This window comes from Protopterus annectens, chromosome 1.part0 (assembly GCF_019279795.1).
Source record: "Protopterus annectens isolate FY-2018-M chromosome 1.part0, PAN1.0, whole genome shotgun sequence".
Lineage (NCBI taxonomy): Eukaryota > Metazoa > Chordata > Ceratodontiformes > Protopteridae > Protopterus > Protopterus annectens.
In genome coordinates, this window is record NC_056725.1 from 1,348,452,441 (window position 1) to 1,348,470,898 (window position 18,458).

The 18,458-nt window shown below is 37.3% G+C and overlaps 1 protein-coding gene across 1 annotated transcript in view; it reads left to right on the forward strand.

Annotated features, from left to right (window-relative positions):
- The window catches only part of WASF1 (WASP family member 1), a 1,915,084-nt gene that overhangs the window by 493,715 nt on the left and 1,402,911 nt on the right, over positions 1 to 18,458 (forward strand). The window contains exon 2 of the mRNA XM_044066725.1: positions 10,555 to 10,668. The gene's annotated coding sequence lies outside the window, so the exon portion shown is untranslated. The remainder of the gene's footprint in view (positions 1 to 10,554; positions 10,669 to 18,458) is intronic.

Sequence of the window (18,458 nt, forward strand, 5' to 3'; positions counted from 1 at the left end):
CTTAAAACCATTTAACTTATAGTTTCTGTATTTTTGGTTCAGGGTTGTATACATGCTTTTGATCACCATTTAAGCAGTGGTGCCATGTTACCCCTGCAACACAGGGTTGTGCATTAATTTCTGGATTTGTAGACATTTTCTGCCAGTTTATACAATTAAATTAGGATTGGTCTCAGCAAATTTATTTTTTGGAATAAAATGCAGGGATTTTACTTTATCTCAGAGGTTTACTTACTTCCTCATTTGAATACAGCCTGATTAATTATCTTAGAATCACTACTTTTCTGTTTTGTTCCAGAAGCTCCGAACAATACTCTACTCAAAGTATGAACTGTTTTGTAATCCAGACGATAGTGTTCTTATTTTCAGCAGAATTCAGAAATGGCTCACAGTGCTGCAAGATAGAATCCATGTTCAGTAGGCAAAGGTCTTTCTGCTCTGTGAATGGTGTATGCCTGCAAGCTGTGTAACCCCCTCCCTGTTGTGCTTCAGTAACAGGCAAGTTCAAAAAGTAACTCCTTTAATAACAAGAGTTATAATTCGTACAAGTAAATGCTAATACGTAATTAGAGGTAGGCATGTGTGAGTGATGAACGGTACCTTACTATTGATAAGATGCATCAAAACGGTTGGAGGGCAGGAGAGAGTGAAAGAATGAGAGGTGTGAAATACATGACCATTGATGAAGCTTCAAATGCAGCAGAAAAGTGTGCTTTACTGGAGAAATGTACATATAAATGTATTAACAGTACCTAGTCATACACTGCCTTTTTGTGATGACTTTTTATGTCATGACATTTTATTGATCATTTTAACACAAGCATAATTGTTTTATTTATTGCTATAATGCTGCCTCTTTTGGCAAGTCATTCAGTTTTTTTTTTTAAAAACTCTGGCCATACTTGCTGGCATGCAGTCACACAGAACTCACAGGCCTAAGAGTGAGGGGAGACTGGCTATATGTATGTATGTATGTAAAGAATTGTAAGTGTATCTGCAGTATCACAGGAACAGACTTCTGGGAGGGACTAGCTGAAATTCCACATACAAGTACACATAACAGCCTTCTTCACAACGAAAGTCTATGGCTCACAAACATGTACATTTAATATTTCCAAAACGCACGTATGTGTTGAATCTTAAATATTTTGTGTTTGACCTCTAAAGTATTATCTGTTAGATTAGAATGGTAGCCGAGAAAAACTAACGAGTACAGATTTATCCTTCTTAATTTTTGTGTCATGCATTTTCTATTTTGTGGTTTGACAACTATACAAGTAAACTGATCCTTGTGGAATTTTCAGCTATGACACAGACAAAAAGGGAAGGAATAAAGGTTGTGGTCATAGAAAATGTCAGTCAGCAAAACAATAGGTCTTTGGCAGGGAAACAAAGCAATCAGAAGCAACCTACATGAACACAGGGAGAGCACGCAAACTACATAGACAAAACAAACAGTAACCTGATCCCCCACTGATGCCCACCATACTTTGAGCAGTGTGTATGAGTTCAGGACAGGGTGACTGATGACTGTGGACAACAAGCTGTGAACATGAAGGTGGGAGGGAAATGTAATCCTTGACAAAAGGATGGAACATGAATTCAGCAGGTATGTGACAGACGTGAACAATGAGGAAATAAACGTAGTTTTGTTCAGAGGGTGGTGATCCTAGAAAGTTGAGTAAAAGCTTTCCGAATACTCATTTTATCACATATATGTAAGTGAGGTATCACTGTTCAACTTTGTCTCAAAAGGTGCTTCTTCTATATGTACATTTTCATGTTTTGTGTATGACGTCATCTGTCGGGACAGAAATGTGCAAAGGAGGTACTGCAGTTCATGAGGTAAGTTGCCATAAATGACATCTACAAGATTTTGATGCTTGACCTCAACAATTGGCTCAGATACTGGTGTCATTTCAGGGGAATCCAATTTGTATCAGTATGGAGGGAGATGGCAGATTTTCATAGCTGCTTTGCAGGAGCTCTTTTTCTCCACTCTGCACTTTCTCTTGAGAAATCCTTAATGCCACTCCAACACGCTATGGAACAGTCTTCCAGTCATACGTCTTCTTTGAGATGAATTTATCGGCAACAGCAACAAATCTAGTCTTCAATCCAGACATGAAGAGCTCTTTGTGTCAGTGTTGTCCTCTTTCATTCCTGTTTGAAACAAAAAACAAACAGCCCTGACATACCCTGTTAATATAAGGAGTAGCGGACTGAGCGGATCTAATTGAACACTTAAAAGTATACCAGGTCCACTGCAGCTGCTTGCTTCTGCCTCATACTAACAGTAGCTCTGTAAATGAAACTGGCCAGCTGCATGCAAATTAGATGCAGTAGGGCGATGCTCTGATTGGCTGTGACATCTACAGCTGGAACAGCACTTGCACCCAAATCGGGTATTCGGGGAATTAAGCTTATTTAAGCTTATAAATGGGTGTTCCCAGGTAATTTGGGATGATTGGGAGCTATGCCCAGAAGTGGTGTGAAAACTTTCCTGTTATACTTCCATTCATCTTCCTGTTTTCTTTCCAGGGCAGAATCTACGCGCCCCTCATAACTTGATTCCTCTACTTTTCATAGAAACAACACTTCAGCCAGACTGTACAAACTATTCAAAGCTCAATAAGGCAGTAATAAAAAAGTGTTTTCTACATGTGGCAAGCCGCTCTGTCCCCTACAATTCTCTGACTTGCATATACTAACACTAATGGAGGGCCTGAGACACTGAGAAGCTTAGTGTGGCCCATTTCGAGGGGGTTAATGGGATGAGACTATCTAAAGGTTAATTCTACAATGAAAACAAATTTATACTCAAAAATGTGAACAGCATACTAACACAAACTAATCTGTGTCCAAAGTACAATTGAAGATTTAAAAAAAAGTTGCTCCTGCTATATTTTCCAGGCCATTTAGTGATTAAATAAAAGAAAAACTCATACCCCACCAAAACACACAGCAACTTCTCGAAACTACAGATAAATGTACTTTAAAAAAATCATTCAGATGATACATTGAGAACATAAAAGAATTCTCGTGCAAATGCCCAGATGCATGTCCACTGCACATATATTAGTCTCCCCAAAAAATAGAAAAGTGCCACCAGCTGTTTAATACTGAAGAACAAGGTAAGTGTCATCTTGTGCACCAGTGAACGCATGATCAGTACATCTGCAGGGTGTCCCTGGGCAGTACACCACATGAGAAAAGCTGAAACAAAGTTCCATGATACATACAAGATCATAGGAAATGCAAGGTAAGTAAGCCATGAGACCATTTGCACTTTGCCAGTGCCCACCCACCCTTGTGATGTACCTCCCTCTTCTAAAAGGGCAAGGCAGAACAGGCCAAGGGTGACTTTGCATGCAGTTACCCAGTTGTCAAGAGTCGACTTGAAGAATGCAAGTGTATCATTCTGCTTTACATATAAGGACAGCGTATTTAACAGATGGGGTAAACATTGGATAATAAGTCTGTTCCACTGGTGTGTTTTGCTTATATATTGGTGGAGACCAAGATCCTTAGTTCTGTTGTTTGTGGAGCTGTTTGTCTTGTGGGTCCTTGATGGAATGGAAGCCTGCCAACTTGCAAAGCTTCAGGGCACCTTCCATGCACTCAGTGGAGTGTAAGACATGAATCTCCAGGTAAGATTGCATAAGAGATCAAGTATAGAGATAGGGCTTCTTGACAGATGAGGATCTTTAGAACAGTAATCTTCTTAGTAAGGAAATATTCAGGCCTTTCTAGCTGTGTGGTGCATCTGGGCATGTGCATTCCAAGGTGCATTCTATGATTAGTCTAATTAGAGCAGAGTACAACAGGATGATAACTTCTTTCAACCTGGATAAGATGCCATTATATATCAGTAGTGTTAAGTATAAGGTTTCCTGAATACTGATGTAACCTAGTGGTAAAAAGAAAAGGTATTTATCAACCAAGGGGACAAGGTGTCCGTATTGGTTTGGAGTTAGATTTGTGGTATATTATCGGGTGGAAATGAATGTTTTTTTTTACTAAATGTGACAATACTGTACTTTTTAGTATTACGTTTTTGTCCTTTTATGTATACTGTTGGTTTGTCTGAGTTAGTTCTTGCTGGATAGTGATCAGACAGTAGTACCTATCTTGCAGTTATCAACAAGACAAGCTTTTTTAGCCATAGGTCTGGGTTACCAGCTTGGAGGTTGGAGAAGTATATGCCAAGTAGGCAGATTCCCAGCAGCGATCCCGGAGGTACAGTGCAGTTTACTTTCTTGCTCTCTGAGGAGGCACCTGCTACTTTAATTGTATGCATTTTATCTTTTAGCCATTTGCTTTCACCTTACCACAAGTTTACATTTTGGTTTCTCAACTTATTTACAGTGCCAGTGCAGGGAATGGCATCAGATACCTTAACTAAATGCAGTTAATCTGCACGGACCAAATGACCACTGTCCACAGTTTCTGTGATCATTTTGAAGAAATACATTAAGTTAAGCAAACATGAATTCCCTTTCCAATACCAAATGGCTGGAGGTCTAGATGGGTTAGATTTTTGATATCACAGTTTATGAAATGTAAAACTGTTTGGACTTATGGGTCTGTAGTTTTTAGGGTTTGTAGCAGGACCCCTTTTTGTGAAGGGGCATCACAGCAGCAGTTCTCCATTCTTCAGGGACATTCCCAGTGGCTAAGATTAAGTTAAGCAAGTTCAGGAGTGGTTCCATGAGGGCCGGTTTGGTGCTGTTTATTTCTAGAACCATGGGAGTCTTTTTTTTTTTTTTTTTTTCCCCCTCAAGGTCCTTTGTTGACCATCTTGCCTCCCTCCTGGCACTTTTAATGAACCCATTAATTTCCCCAGGCTAATGGCACTGTGTGTGTACTAGTCAAATGGTGTGTGCTCATATGTGTATGTGTGTTTATGCGTTTCTATATGTGCAGAATCATATGACCAGATGCATATCTGAGTGTCGGTTGTAACAGCACTTGAACTGAAAACCTAGCTCTATTAACGCAATATAAAAGGTGAAGAATCCTGCACGGGAGAACTTAAGAGTGCAGCACTGTACATTATCAGTATGTGATACACTAGATAATTAAAGTGAATGTATTCTGTTGAATTTTAAACATGAGTAATCACAGGAATATTAGAATAAAATTAATTTGAAAAAGTGTCTAGGGAGATGAACATTCAGCAGTCTCTCATTAAGTGGTTTAGGACATGTTGTGCATAATGATTTTGTAGTAGGCTTATTTAAAAAGATTGTTCAGAATTCTTCCTGAGCTGTGCAGGCAAAATAAGGAATGCCTGCATTAGTCAACCTTTAGTCATAAATATGGAACAAATAAGTTAAATTTTTAACAGCTGCTAACAACTTTATTTAGGAAGCCTAGAGAGAATCAGAGTGTGCTGCATTACACCTTTAAAATGCTTTGTTAATGTAAAAGTATGATTCAGTATTATATACAGTGAAATTTTACTGAAGACAGTCAACGTTAATTTAGAATATTGAACTATTGAACTTCACCAGGGCATTTATGTAGCTCTCAGATCTTCCTGCGGTAATGTAGTTTTACAGCCAAGTCTGTTACATTTGGATATATTCTATTTTTTTTTTTTTTTATGGTTGATTGCAATTATGGGGGGGGGGGGCACAGTCCTCTTATCCCCCCACTGCCCATATTATTAAAAAACATTTTGAGGGGGTTAGCTCCCCTTACCAGTGGAATTAACTAAGTGATCTGTTGCTTTCTGTGTTTAAGAAAAAGCATGAAAGTGTTAATTTCTTGCACTGCAAGGTCTGCCAGGACTCTGTTGCTCTGTTACAGGAACCAGTGGTTACAGAGTGTACTGGTGTCACATGATATTCTGTATCCACTATTATTACACAAGATCCAATGTTCTGCATGACCCCCTTAAAATCTTAACCTTGAATGTGCATAAAACATCTTTCATTGTGATGAAGAGACTTTTTGAAGTAAAGTGACTGTTTCTCAAAATAAGATAAATTTTAAAGATTTCAATGCCAGCTAAAAACAAATACCTCAGAATAAGTAAAATGAATAAAAATACCATTGCCATTTACTAGGAGATTGTTGTCAGTTTGTGCCTCAAAAAAGATTCTGCCCATGCGTTTTATAAATGTTTACCAATAGTTTAAATGGCTATAAAATTTTAAATATTTAAGTGCAAAAAGTCATGATATTTTTTAACTCTATTGCGGTAAAATTATTTCTGTTGACAACCTAAGCATTAAATGAATATATCTTTATTGTGGCAAGTCATAGGTTTATTGACCCCTTGATTGTAACTGCAAAGCACCTCATTAAGTTTGTTACTCAGAACCTTGTGGTGATTCCCCTTAAATCCTGTCAGCACTGCCTCATCCTTTCACCCCCTTTAAAATTTGGTTGCACATTTTCTTTCTGTTACTCTTCTCACTTGTTGCATCCACTTATATGAGATGGTGGTGTGTGTGTGTGTGTGTGTGTGTGTGTGTGTGTGTGTGTGTGTGTGTGTGTGTGTGTGTGTGTGTGTGTGTGTGTGTGTGTGTGTGTACTTACATTTCCAATGTTACACAATGGAGCTACACTTCATGCCTTGATCTCCTTCAGGGAGTCATGGTAAGATTACTGAGGTAAAAGAATATATCAAGGAATGAGAGCAATTCATCAAATAGTGATCCTTTCCTGCTGTGACCAGCCCCCTGACTCTCCATGTCTGAGTCCGGAGCCACACACACACATATTCATGCACACACGCTGAGCTGCATTATTTGACTGCATCATATTAATATGTCTGTTCAGATAAGAACAGCAGATGTCCGAGTGATCATTGCTGCACTAGCCACTCCCTCCCTTCATTCACCTTTTTGTTTTTGAATATGCCAATGTGTGTGTGTGTGTGCATGTATGTGTGTGTGTGTGTGTGTGTGTGTGTGTGTGTGTGTGTGTATATATATATATATATATATATATATATATATATATATATATATATTTAGAGATGTAAATGTGTAGATATAGGGTTCATAACATTGCAGTCCTGTTCATTGACTCTGAAAATGCGAGACGAAAAATGTAATTATAGAAGCACGAAGTCCTGGAACATCGTCTTACCTCTCCGGGAAAGTGACCACTTGACCACCAATGAAAAAACATAACCATAACAAATTACAGCCATCAAAGTGGGGGGGGGCTTTGCCCCCACAATCCCCTACTTAAATATACCAACTCTGAGATCGCACTACAACAGAGAAAGAGCAAAGTTCACCATGGTGGCCAAGTGGTTACTTTCCCAGAGAGGAAAGAAGATGTTCCAGGACTTTGTGCTTCTGTAGTTGCGACGTTTTCATCTCCCATTTTCAGAGTCAGTGAACTGGGCTGCGACGTTATGAAGTGGAACCTTGTATAGATATATATTTACTTCTAGGTGTGTCCTGTCCAGGCTCAGCTTCATGTTCTCAGTTGTCCTGAAAGATCGGAAGGGCTTGGTGCAACAGTGCATTGAAGTTGCCCATAATTTTGAAATCTGGCTAGCTGTTGTGTCCTTCGCAGAATATAACCCATATAACTAAGGCTACTGCAGCAGTGATCATTCAAACATCTGCAGTTAAGGTAAGTTTACTTACAAAGTTGTACTTTCTCCAGTTTCGCTGTAAGGATGTTATTTTTTTTTCTCAGTGTTTTTGTGACCTTTAAGAAAGTCCCTATTTTTAGAATAATTTTTCCTTTCATGCTTCCAGTGAGGTTGGATCTAGTTCCACTGTTCCACTATTCATCAGCTGATGAAACCAGTATCAGCTGATGAAACCAGTATCATTATCCTCAAACGGTGCCTGTAGCTGGACTGCCCCGCCTGCTGATGGACACATTAAGTGTCTGTATTGTCTGGGAACATCTCATGAAGTTATTTTTTGTAAAATCTGTCCAACATCAGCAGCATCACACTATTTCTTGTAACAGGGAATAATTAAACAAAGATATAGCCACATTCTGGATGCTGAGAAGACCAGTCCGTGCTAATATCAAGGGCTGAACAATGCTAATTTCATGAACTCTGAGTGTACCCGGACTTGGGAATGCACTCAATTTTCATCATGGCATTAGTAACTCAAACACTTAGAGAAATTTAATCACAAAGATGTAGAAATGCGTAGAAGTATTTTCTTCTCTCACAGACACTCCAAATTTCTAGAGCATCACTGTTCAGACCATACAGCTTCTGCTCCTGTAAAAGTCTGTAAAACAGAAATTCAAAAAGTCTCTTGCTTTTTCTAAAAAAAATGGATATTTCCTTGAGTGAAGCTGCTAGCAATCAGAAAAGCATTCCATGAGAAATGGTCCCGTCCTCTCCTTCTGGACATTCTTAACCAAAGTTGATCCTAAAAGATGCATACAGTAAATCAGGAGGCTCAGTTAAATTCCTGCCAGTATCTGTAGAACCATTCATCTGTCTCTTCAGCTTGACAAAATTTTACTGGTTTCTTTCTCAGGCCTGTGAGTCCTATTCCCATTGTATTTAAGATGTAAAGTAGATTGTTTTGGAGGTACAATTTTTTATAGGAAAGGGCAGTGTGGGAATAAATGCATATTAAATGGAAAGAATTTTCAGGACAATGACAAAACAGACATAGGAGACATTAGGAGAGAAACATACTAGGATAGCAGGAGAACTGCAGTTGCATAAAAAGAAAGGTGTGAATTGAACTAGAATTGCGAAGTATCAGACAGATGGGAAAAGTAGTCAGGAAATGGGAGGTTTTATGGAGTGCCAGAACAAGAAATAGTCTTATGTTCACAGGATAGAGGAAGAAGGGAAGAGAAGTATTAGGGGAAGAAGGTCTCAGCAGTTGGTAAGACTGAGTAAATTGACAAAGGTATAAATGTTGGAGACATGGGAGATTTGCAAATGAAAGAGAAGACATAGGGGCAGCAGATTGACTCAGTGAAAGAAAGTAAACTAGGAGGAGCAGAGCCATTTTTGAGCATGGAGAGTCAACAAACATAACACCAATTGGCAGAGTAAAGGGAACTAGTTTGCTTTGAATGGAAGTAATACTACAACTGTGGTTAGAGACAAGACACTAGATATTGCTGGAGACAGCTTGCAGAAGGAATGAGAGAAAGTGGAAGTGTCATTGTCAAAGGAAACACAATAGGGTGGCCTGTTTGACATGGCAGGATTACCACTGGCATTTTCTGAAGTTCAGATGATGTCCAAAGGAGCAGACTAAATAGCTAATTAAAAGGTGTAAGGAGAGATGGTTGGGGATTGAGGAAAATCTAAGGCAATACATGGAGTAACTATTATTTATGCTGGAGACCAGTTGCACCTCATTTTACTTGCTTCTGAGTGTTGAAGAAGAAACAAATGCTGGATTCATCTCCTTGTAGCATTTGTGTACTTTTTCTTTGTCTTTGCAAATTTCTTCTTCTCTGTATGTTGGTTTCTTCCCCCTTTTCAAAAATATTCTGCCCAACTGGCTTGTACAGATTGTCCATGTTTATTGTTTTTGCTCATGTGCTTGCGTAAGGGTTGAGAAAGGTTTGGAAGACTCATGCCAGTTGTGTGGTTAACAGGCAGTTAAATAATATGAAAATACACAAATTATTTCAAAATCTAGGTCCGTTTACAAAAATTTGGAGAGGATGCAGAACTATATTTAGAGGAGCAAAGAAAAGAAGTGTAATATTTGTGACAAATGACATTGAAGAGCAGGAATGGGACAGGGAAAGGGGTGCATTGTTTTAGTACAGTGGAAATTTTATTTATTTTTTCACTCTGTAAACCAACTAGGTTCATGGAAAATGTTTTTTGTGGACAGCCCAGGAACTCTAAGAGACACATAAGCTCACATTGTTGTGCATGTGGGAACAAATGGTTTGAGAGAAAATGGAGTTGTCAGTGCCAAAGGAAACTCAATAGGATGGCCTGTTTGAAGGGAAAAACCTTTTGCAATGTTGTAAACATTTTATTTTCACTAAGGGTTCACTATGCATGTTTTTGGTTGCTTGATACTTACAATAGTGATGTAGGCTCAAAGTGTACAAATTGTGTTAAATTCAAGGTTGAAGGGTTCTGGGGAAAGAGCAATCATTTTTTTTTCATTCTTCAAAATTACTGGTTTATCTTCAAGTTGGAGTAGTCTTGGAGTGATAATGCATAATATAAGTAAATGCATAATATAAGTAAAGGAAGTGTGGAACTGTAAACATGTTATTTTGTAATTGATTGTGTTCTTATTTTTAAGGAAAATTTGTGTTGTTGAGTACATGGTTTTCAGAGCATTTCTTTACTCAAGTTAACAGATTTTACACTGAAATATGTGAGAAGGTGTGTTTAAAGACCATACATTTCAGTCAGACATAGTAGGCTTATTAGCAACTGTAAACCTTAATCTTTACTCCAAGCTGAAGAACTAATTCATGATTTAGCACTAATATCCTGCTTGTTTTTCAGTATTGTAAGTGCTAGGACAGCACATCTTTGTTTGAGATATAAATGTGTGTTTTTGTTAAATAACTTCTTAATTACATTTCATCTTTGTTTAATATTTTCATTTGCAGATCCAAGTTGGGATTAAGGGATATAAACCAATGTTGTGTGCAATACCTTTCACCACAAATTTACTAAACATAAGCACAACTTAAAAAAGACAAAGGATTGCAGAAATAAAGCAGGTATGTATTGTGTTTTGTTTGTCTTAAAATGTTGTACTCCTGGAAGGGAGACAGAAACTTTCTTTATTCTAACAAGTATGCCAGTAAAGACTGTGACCCATCAGGCTTCTGGGCCACTAGATAATAAGACCAGAGAGGAGTGATATAATTATACATTAAATAAAGAAGCATGAAGCACTACTGGATTCATTTATAAACGTCTTTATGCTCTTATATGGCTGTAGTGTTTTAGTCCTTTCATATGCTACAAACGGGGAACCTCCGACTTCCACTGGAGCCCCCACTGGGCCAGCACACTTCCATCATCTCCATTAGTATAGAGAACTCACGTGTTCCTCCTCATATAGCTGGCTTTCTGATAATCCAGTTCCATCGTTTTATACACGGTCCTTTTATTCGGCAATACAGTCATTACACTAATGGGCTGGTTCAGCATTTGTATTTATTGTTTCTTTTGGATTACTAAAGATATAAGTAATTTCAGTAGATGCTATTTATTGTGAACAGACTGGGTATGTTTGCATGTTAATATAGCTGGTATTAATTGCTACTGTTTTTCAGTAGTCCTTTTTTTATAAAACAGCTGTATTCCTTGCTGAGTTAATTTTAATGTTTCAACATTTTTTAGTATTTTTTGGTATTGTCAGAATATTCTCTAATTCACACTTTGTGAGTCATAGAATGGATTGTGGTTAATAACTATTTGATAACTGTGACGAAATTAACACTTTACCTGCTGACCATACCGACTGTAGTGAAATCTTTTAAAACCGTTGAAATCCTGTGCTTTCATATGGAGATGGATGTCCACTTTCTGAATAGTATTTAAATTAAGTAATGGTTATGAATTAAGTATGTACTTAATTTTGTATGACACAGTGATCAGCTGTAAAGGTAGGATGTTATTACCGCATCTTAAAACACTTAATGGAATATTGTCACAATCAACTCTTAACCTATTTTGACCTGTAATGTCTGTGTGTACCATTAAGTTGTCCAACAAGATTTTTTTTTTTTTAATATACAGGAAAATGTAAACAAGGGACCAGATTTGGTAAGGTTGTGAAGTTCCTTCTGAAGTCAGAAGTTATTAAAAACTGACAGAGGGATGGAGGGGGATGGTGAAAAGAATACAGTCAGAGTAGAAGGAGCAGTGCAGAATAGCAGGCATTTGGTTCAGATCACTGGTATGAGGCCAGCTTTATTTGCAGACATCTGGAGTTCAGAGTCAGGGATCACTACATACCTCATATGTGTAGGAAAGGTGCAGAATTAGCATTCGTCCCCAGCTGCAGTAGAAGGATGGACTGTGGGTTGATTTGACAGATCTACCCAGCATGCTGTAATCAGAAACAGATACCCAGAATGTGCATATACCTTGTGTAGAGGCGCCAATACAATCATTACCACATGTCTAGTGACCAGTTGATGTCATCGGAAGTAACAGCCAATTGGCATGTGCCAGAGTATGATCAGTCCTGTGTCTACAGCAGACTGATGTTGATACCCAGCAGAATGCAGCATTCATATGATTATGAAACAATGAGATTCATCCTGTCTGGCAACATTAACCTGTAAGCGGTAATCTTTTCTATAGGCAACTGTGCTAATCTTTTGCACTCATTTGAGAGTAACAGAGCATAGGACAGATAGAAAATAACCCATCATTTGTCTTTTAAATAAAGTAAGCAGTAGGCCAGGGAATTCCAGGCTAGTGAGCCTGACCTCATTAGTAAGATTATTAGTGAAGGTAATCCCTAAAATCAAGGCTTGCAGGCATTTCCTGGAGCAGAATAAGATGCTTAATAAATTCCAGCACAGATTCACAGCAGGAAGATGGTTAGACTAACTTGATCCAGTATTGCAGCAGAGTTTACCACGGTGGGGTATGGAGGTATCCCTCTCGATGCTGTATATCTGGATTTAAGAAGAGCAGTCTTTGACGTGGTTATCTACAGCAGGCTTCTTAGAAATGAAGAGGACAAGACCACATGGTAAAATGTCTGGACGGTAAGAACTGTGGTCAGAATGCCAGGAGCTGCGGTGGTGAGAAGGCAGCTCCCATGATGTAGAAAAGTAACTAAAGGCATCAGAGGTCATTTCTAGGTACATCCCTATTTGATGTGCTCATCCCTGACTCCATACAGGGCATGGAAAATGGGTTAGTGTCTTTGTAGATTAAGTTTGAGAGAGTAGTATTTTAATTATGGTTTTTGTCTTCCTGCTTGATGTCTATCAACCCCATTACACTTGAGCCCTTTCATTCACTGTCCAGCAGGGTCCCATCCACTGGACAGGACAGCAGCCAGCCTGAGGGAACTGTCATCCAGGCAGATATAAAATGCTTCATACTCTAATCTGCCTGTTTCTTCTGTTGTGCCAGTAGTAGGTACAAACTTGTTCCATTGGCCTGAGGTTTTGACTTATCCCCCCAGAATGTAGCCATTTGAGTTTTGCAGGGTGAGCTGTGAAGTGGAACCTGGTCCCCAGATTGCAGAACTGCAGGAGTCTATCTGCCCATAAGGACACATCTTACCTGACACAGAGCTAAGGGAAGTTTTTGTAGTAAGGCTGAAACTTCTCCTGAAGGCTGAGATGCACGTGCCTCACCTCCAAGGCTCACAATACCTAACAGTTCTGCATTCATACTTTGCATATTTGAACTGGAGTCTACCATCACCACCTTACTGAAGCCAAGCACACATCTCCATTCAAAGTGCTGCATTCTGCATGCCTGCAGAAACTAGGCACTTGTATTGCAGCAATAAAAATGACACTTCCCACAGGATGGAAGACCCAGAGTCAGCAACTCATTTTCATCCTCTCCTTGTTTGCTGCTGCAACTTTCCGGCCACTAAGTGAACCTGGATTATCTGAATCATAGTCAGGACTCCATCCCTGAGCACCATGTTGATGGGGTGCAAATCTGGTGAGATTCACAAGGAAGTATGTTTTGAAGGTGGCAGCTCTCTATGAACCCTTCCAAATGCACTGTGTGTCATGTGAAGAATGATAATGTAAGAGTGTAGTTGGGGAGGTCAGAGTCAAAAACTAGTAGAAGAGTTGGTAAGGTCATCCTAGGTGACTTAAATTTAGACAGGCAAGCCATAAAGAGTAGCAACCCCAAGGACTCTATTCACTTATTTGGTTTCACACAACTAATAAGCTCCATCACCAGAGTCAACAAAAGTGCTAACAGGCAGTGTACACTGGACTGGATATTGACAAAAACAAACCCCATAACTTAAAATCTTGTGGTTGCTTACCAGATACTGTAAGTGACCACATCCCAACCAGTGTAATCAGACAACAACATGGCTCACCCAAACATATAATCTGTAAACATGTACACAATTTAACCAAATTTGACAGACACATTTATTACAGCTCTGTCCCACGGCAACTAGAATGTATTAAAAGTAATGCCCCTAGATGAAGCAGTTACTCACTTCAATTACACCTTCCTAAAATACCAAATGATTTAGCACTATTCAAGAAAAGAAAAATAAAATACAGCTCCATGGCTGACGAGACCGCACAGCTAATGCTGCAAAGAGATGATGCATGGAAAAGTATGTTATAATAATAAAATACAACATGCCTACCAAAATTTTAGATATAAAAATGAACCAAATACCCTGTCCAGAGTATATCAAATAATATATAGTGCAAGTATTTTAACTTTAGTGCTTTCATTCTTTAATGCAACAGAACTTCATCAGGATAAGTCAGTTAGATAAAATGCTCAATTTATATAGCTTTAAAAAGTCACATGACATTAATTAAGTTTGAATTTTATATTTAAAGAAATATTCTTAAAATCTGCTCATAAGAATCCTATATTTAGATTATAAAACTTATAAAAACATCCAGGGATTTTTAAAGCCTTTGAGCTAATAAAAACATTTAATATTAATATGTTCATTCAGTCCTGGTTTCTTGTCAGAGGTTAACATAAGTTGCCATTTTGCTTCTTTACATTCTAAAAGTATATTATAATTACTTTTAAATTCTCCAGTTAGAACATTATCCAAAACAAATAAAATACAAACTTTCTAAAGTTGATAGTCTTTTGCATGCTTAGTCAAAGCATTACTACAGTCACATTTTTTAATTGCAGTGATATGCTCATAGATTCTTTTAGACAACTTTTTTATGTTTTTGCATATATAAAAACAACCAAAAGTTTTACAAATGGCTGTATAAAACTATACTACATGATTTACAGTTAAAACGCCCTCTTGTCCAAATTTCTTTGTGATGACCTTTGATGTCAATAAAAGATGAGCCTAAGCATACCTGCAAAATTTACAGAGTGCACTCATATGTTACTAAAATATTAGTTTGTGTATATATCATTACTTGGTCTTTCCAATATTGACTTTATATTATTAGTACTTTTATAAGTAAATGTTTCAGTTAGATTTACATTTCCTAAAATAAATTTCCAGTTTGTATTCAGAATGTCTCTAATTCCGTCCAGATCCTTGGAAACTGGTAAAAGAAATCTCCTGTTAAAGGTGTTATTGTTTTATCTTTTTCATTCTTTACTACTTTATCCTGTTCAAATATTTCATTATATTTTAAAACAGGCTTGAATTTGCCTCGCTGCTTTGATGTTATTTCTATCATAATTTTCTCTTAAAACTCGTACTTAAAAGAACAAGAACAAACCAAACCAAAAGAGTGAATGGAATCCAGGCAGCAAAATATGTGATGATCTGATGAAGTTTTGATAATAACGAAACAAAAGTGCTTATGTGTTTTTGGATTTTAACTTGGTGTTTCTGCATTTAGTTTTTATACGGATTATTAAAGTGTGCTTTATGCACATTTTTTACTGCCTGGATTCTGTTCACTCTTTTGGCTTTCTCTAAAAACTCATTATTATATCCTCGTTCTAAGAATAATTTTATTAATATTTCTACTTGAATTGAGTAAACTGCATCATTGCTGGTCATTCTACTGAGCCTGATAAATTGACTCCTTACATTTCTTTTCATGCATGGGGTGTTGACTTGATGTATCCAAATAACTTCATGAAAGTTTCTTTCCTGAAAACTTTGCTTTCATATCTTGCTGTGTTCAAAATCTAAAATAAGTGTTAGGTCAAGAAAATTCACCTCTATACCTTTATTACCCAAAGTAAATAAAAAAAAAAAAAAAACAGAATTCTGATTTAGTTCCTCAAAAAGTAAATCAAACTCATCCATGGTACCTCTCAATAAATAAACAAATCATCTAGAAAATGTATTTTACTGAAAAAAACGGGTCTATATTATATGCTCAAAGAGACTTTTCTTCGAATATATAATCATCGACACCTAAAGAGCGAATGCTCTAACGTGCGAATGGCCACTTCTGCAAATTTTTTCCTCTGGAAAGTATTCACGGGGCCGTAGACATAAAAACACAAACTTCAAAACCTTAATCAAGAGGGGGGGCTTAGCCCCCCCACACACATCCCCAACTAAATATACCAACTCCGAGATCGCTCCACATTGTGGAAAAGGGCAATTCCCAGTAATGGCCAACTGAATTTTTTCCAGTGGAAAAAAATCGCTGACGTGGCCATTTGCGCTTTAGGGCGTTTGCTCTTTAGGTGTTGATGATTATATGTTCGAAGAAAAGTCTCTTTGAGCATATACTATAGACCCGAAAAACCTATGTATTATCAAACATTTTTCTTCCCATCATGCCATAACTAAGTTGGCAAATATGGATGCAAATGGCAACTCCTTTGATTTGTTTAAAATAATCATTTTCAAAAGAAAAATGATTTTCTAAAACAATTTCAGCCAAAATACATATATTGTTTAAATATGTATTGTCAAAATTGGTATATTTTAACAAATACTTCCTAACATATTCAATTCTTAGTTCTTGATTAATACTAGTGTACAATGATGCAACATCCAAAGTCACCATAAACCCTTGGCTGTTTTTGATTCCACAGTCATGCAACAGATCCAAATAATGCCATCAATCCCTTCAATAAAATTTTGATTTTTGAACTTATAGGATTCAATATATTGTCTAAATAAATAGAAATAGTCTCAGTGTTGTAAATATCAGCAGTTAAAATTGGCCTATAAGGCAGATTTGCTTTGCCTTTATGAAGTTTTGGAATGCCAAAAAATTCAAGCCATTCTTGGACAGTCCACCTTAAAGAACTCGTAAAGCTGTTGATTAATGTAACCCTGAATTTCCAAATCATGTAGTTATCAAAGTTAGAAAATCTGCTGGCTATTTCATTATTACAGACTTTTGTATAACAATCTTCTCCCTGTAGTAAATTTGACACAGATTAACTGTAATATTTTGCTTTTATGACTACTGTTCCATTGCTTTTGTCTGCTTTCATGTCACAAATCTGTCTTTTAGTTGCCAAGTTATTTAATGCACATCTTTCATCATTACTTAAGTTGAAAAATGTACGGCCACTGTTTTTATGTAACCTTTCCCTCAGTTCACTTTCACATACATCACTGAACACTTGTAAGGTTGAATGTAACACTGGAGTAGAAGTAGCATGCTTTTTAAAATATTATCATTCAATGAAAAATGTGGAACATCGTGCAAAATGTAATGCAAATTGAGCTTATGAATGTACAATTTTAAATCTGTTTAAACCTTAGCTAAATTAGACTTATGGGAAGGTATAAAAGGAAATCCCTTTGCAAGTACTGATTTGTGACTGGCATTATTTCAAGGTCACTTAAGTTCAGGATGTAATTGGACTCAGTTATTTTCTCTTCACCCTTCCCGTTTCTCTGTGATTTTCCTTTTTATGGATAAGTCTGTGTTGGAGCTGGACTGCTAATGGAAAAATAGCAGGCAGAAGCAGTAAAATCAATTGCTTTTTCTTTGTCAAGTGCAACTGATTGTGCATAGATGTTTACCATAGGAACTGAAGTAACTTTCTGTGAAGGGACCATGGAATCAGTCACACCTTTAATTTGTTGTGTATTTCCAGTTGAATCAAAATTGTAATTGGAAGATTTGTTGACAAAAGGCTTTGATTTTATAGGATAAGCAGTACTATTTTGGTATGCTAATGCATCCCTTCTCAATTTCTTCTCTTTCTTGTCCACAATAGTAGAAACATGCCTGTTAATTTGGCTGAAATACTGTTATAAAGAGAAATGCACACATGAAAAAATATCTTTTTTTTAATGCTGCTATTCAAAACCTTGATTTCTTCCAGCATATCATTGGCTTTCAATTTATAATCAGCAACAAGTAGTTTCCGCATATCAAGTTCCATTTTGTTGAACAGGTTAGCCTAATTAGTGTATAACCTGTCTGCTTGTTTAACTCTGTTAGGAAATTGAAATAATAGTAAACCAAACAGAACTTGTTTGATGCTGAGACAGTACTCTAAATAACATACCTCTCATTGCCAGGTTTGAAGCTTAATCATCTTTTTGTCTAATTCTGTAATAGCTTTTTTACATTGTGAGACTGAACCGTTACCTGAATTGCAACCAAAGTCCAACTCGCCTTGGTTAGAATGAGTATAAAAATGGCAAAAAGGATTAAAATTCATATCAAATAATTTCTCCACTGAGCTGTCAGCGCCTCTCTCTCTTCAAACACCAAGGTGGTTTCACTATTAGAATGTGAATGCAATGAATTAAGAAACCCATCTGGTTCAGTTGAATTGCTACGCTGACTGGATGTGAGCATGATACTTCCTCCATAGCTGCGACAATTACTTCTGGCTCTAAGTTGGCCAAGAACATCTCGAGCCTCGTGTACAACAAAAACAAGAGACTGAGTTACTCAAC